This window comes from Pteropus alecto, unplaced genomic scaffold, assembly GCF_000325575.1.
Source record: "Pteropus alecto unplaced genomic scaffold, ASM32557v1 scaffold49, whole genome shotgun sequence".
Taxonomy (NCBI): Eukaryota; Metazoa; Chordata; class Mammalia; order Chiroptera; family Pteropodidae; genus Pteropus; species Pteropus alecto.
The window spans coordinates 469,903-473,819 of NW_006443131.1; positions in this window are offsets into that span (position 1 = coordinate 469,903).

Sequence of the window (3,917 nt, forward strand, 5' to 3'; positions counted from 1 at the left end):
ACTTAAATCTAATGGCTTATATAAAGACTGAGAAACACATCGCTTTAAAATAACAGAAAGTCAAATAAAAATCAGAATTCTCCCGATGCCCTAAATGTGCTACCTCTTTAAATTGTAACTTAGTGAAAAAAAAAAGACGTTTAACTGTGAGTTTGATTAGCGGTCTTAGCTAACATGTAGCAGATATTAACAAGTAATAGTTTAATAAGAAACCAACCAGAGCTACTCCACTATTTGAAACTATTTCAAATTTTTAATTTGTAGTATGTAATTTTATAGAGAAAAAAAGTCACATATTTCTAATCAAGATAACTTTCTGGACAAATTTACAGGCTTAGTTTTGCTTTAAAAATAGCTCTATGTCTTTTTCTTCATTGTTGTCATAGTGAGAAGATAATGTTTGGACAATATTTTAGTTTATGCGAGTCTGGAGTTTATTTTCTAAAAGAACGAATTAATTTGAATTTATTATATTTTACTAGGTTTACTGGTTAGATAAGTTAACATTACTTTATTTAAAATTTTATGATTATAAATGATATGCTGAACTAATGTGGATTTCAAATATTTATTATATTTGCAATTGGCCTCGTGACTTTTCTGCCCTCCTCCTCCCTCTAACATGCAGACGACTAAAAGTGACAGAGAGGAGACTGAAACCCACATGGCTACACCCACTTGGTTATGAGACCAACGTCGAGTTGTTGAGAAACCGATGTCGCATATGGTCAGGAAATGCTGACTCACGGCGGGGGTGCCGATGGCAGGTGACCCACAGTCAGCCAGCCACAAATGCTCCCCAGACAACCTTGAGAGGTTTTAGAGAAGCACTAATCGTTTTCCTTAAAAGTCCTCTTTGGTCTTTGCAAGAACAGATGTTCCATACTGAGCCCCTTTCTCCCGAAGATAACGCACGGCCACGATCCTGCAGCTCCTAGCCAGTCTGCGGACTTGCTCTCTCCTCTTCCTGTTCTATAAATTATCTTTTTAGACTTTGTTGGACAAAATGAATCTATTGCTAGACTCACTTATACACAAGTACATGATGCGCAAATAGTTAAGTAGACGCCTTTGAGTTCCTCTGACAGTCCTACCCCTCTGAACAGCAGGGTGGTCAGACTCACTCAGGGAGACGGGCTGAGGGTTCAGTGAAACACCCCCCCAGAAGCCGCACGGCATCGCCGCATGATGGCCAAGTACGGCCTCTGGAAGAGGCCTGGACGAGCTCTGCCTTCGGGGATCTCCAAGTCCCTGGCACACGGTTCGACGGGACTTTACCGCCCCGTGGTCTGTGGCCTCCTTCGCTCCCCCCTCTCTCATGTTCCGCAGCCCAGTTGGCCCACACCCTGCTTTCCCCGGCCTCCTGCCTCCCACGCATGCTGGCCCTCTGCCTCTGAAGCCCCGTCCTTCCTGCCAAGACACTCCCACTCATCCCGCAGGCACCTGCTTGGTTGTCACCTTCCTCACGGGATTTCTCTGACCAGCTCCTCCCAGTCGATCTGTGTGACCTCAGCAGTTTGCACTTGATAGTCATTGCTTGTCTAGGTGTCACCCCAATAGGCTCTGAGCTCTGATTTGGTCACCACAGCATCCACAGGGGCCATTGCTGAACCTGGTACACAGTAGGTGCACAGCAAGAATTGAATTAATAACTCATTCGATAAATCGTTTGAATGCCTGCTGTGCACCAAGCGCTTGTGTTCATACTCGGTGAACTTTACAAGCACTCAGTCCTTTCCTCGGGGAGCTGGGGCTCCAGTAGAGTAAAATGTAGAAAACACGGTAAGTTAGCAAGATATCTGGTCTGTGAGCAGCCGAGCACCACGAAGAAGAAATGAAACAAACCAGAGCTGGACGAGGGAGGGCGCCGTGGCAGCGGGGGGGTTGCGAGCGGGAGCCGAGAACAAATGCTGAGCATGGGGGTGCAGGGGGAGGGGGTGGGGGCTCCGTGGATCCAGATTCTGCCGTGAAAACCTCGAGACGGTCGACGTTTGCTGGAAGATAATATCTGTTAAAATAAAATCAGGTTTGCCTTTGCTTGCTTGTCAAAAGAAGGAGGAAAAAAACGCATTTGATAACACCCCAAGACATAAATTAAGCATGGGTTTGGATACACTTCCTCCAGATTTCCATTCGACTTGTTTTAAAAAGAGAGTGGAATGATGTCATCTGCCAGCCGCCCAGAGGGACAAGCACTAGACTGAGGGGAGGCTTCTGGGAACCGCTATGGCTGCTCCACGAGCTTGAACTCTTCAACTTGTCCTGGTCCCTCACAAGCAGCTCTGCGAGGCTCGCCTCAGGGCGCTCCGCCTGTCGCTGTGGCTCCTCGGTTAAACGCCCCAACCCCCTTTCCTCACCTGACAAGTCCCTACTCACCCTTCAGACTTAGGTCAAATGTAAGTTACAGGACACCAGCGAGATCACAGTCGCCCTTTACTTAAGACTCAAATGTCAGGGGGTGTGGTTAACCATCCAACAGCTGTGTCACCTGGGAGACCCAACCTCTCCGAGACTGCGTGTCCCCATCTGGGAATCAGGGAGAATGAAGGGAGGTGCCACATAATGCGGGTGCTGAAAACACCGCCTGGCACAAAACAAAGCCCAGTGAGCACAAGCCATCGCCGTTATTGCTGCTGTCGTCAGAGTCACATACAAGTCAGGTTTCTGGTGAATTGTAGGAGTCAGTTAATCAGTCTCCCTCTCTTCTCACAGGAGGAGCAAGTGGGTTTTAGACATGTCTTTTCCCACCACTGGTTACTGCTGGACATGGCTGCATCTCAAAGGAAACCAGTTGCACGTGAGAGGTATGGGAAGATAGATATTTTTAACAATCGTGGAAGGATCAATAAGAACCTGGCTAAAACCTTTTTTTCTCTGAGCATAAAAATATTAAATGTCATTGTAGAATTTTGTAAAAGAGAATTATATAAAGAAGAATAAAATAACTCCTAAAAATGTCTCCTTTTTATGTGTATGTGACACATATGAATATGTGGATATATGTCAATGTATACATGTTACACTTATAATGAGTATATGCCATATACAAAGCAAGCATAGGTATCATGACATATATACATGCACATATATAACATATATGTATATACACGTATAAAATTTTCTAGGTAAGATGGTTAGAGACAATTTTTTGTACATGTATTATTACTTATGTCATTAGTCCTCAGTTATTGGCTGTTTAGATTAGTCCCATTTTATGTATTATAAGTCATGCAAATCTCACATCTTTGTATATAAGTCTTTGAATATTTGATTATTTCCTTAGGATAGACTTATAGAAGTAGTAGAAATGCTAGATCACAAGGCATAACCATTTTTAAGGTTCTTAATATATACATTGCCAATTGCTATCCAGAAGGGCCATGCCAATTTATAATTCCAATGTAACATAAAAATTCCTGTGTTACAGCACTCATATTTACATGGGGGATTTTTTTTTTTAATTACTGTTAACTAGATAGGCCAAAAGAAATTTTTTTTTGAAATTTCATTTCTTTCATTATTAGCGAGGGTGATTTCCCACCCCCCACGTTTTTATTAGCCACGACCTCATAAGCAACAAACCGCTGCTAGAGAGAGACGTAATCGCAGCTGTTCCGTGGGAGAGCGCTATACGAAAAATAAGAAGGATCTGAGGTTAAGATTTTTAAAAAGCCCTAATATTAACAGGTGCTTCCTCTGCCCAGGACTCGGCTGGAATAATAAACTGCACTGGGCAATGTTCATTTGAAGCTACTTTTACCTACATTCTCTCTTATAAGGTTCCTAACCACTCCACGAGGAGGACTGGCCTGGCTCTGGCGACAGGGCAACTGCACTAGCAACACCCAGACTCTCTCCTCAGGTGGCTCCCCACCTGCAGAATAACTGACAAATTTCTCAGGCAGGATTTGGGGATC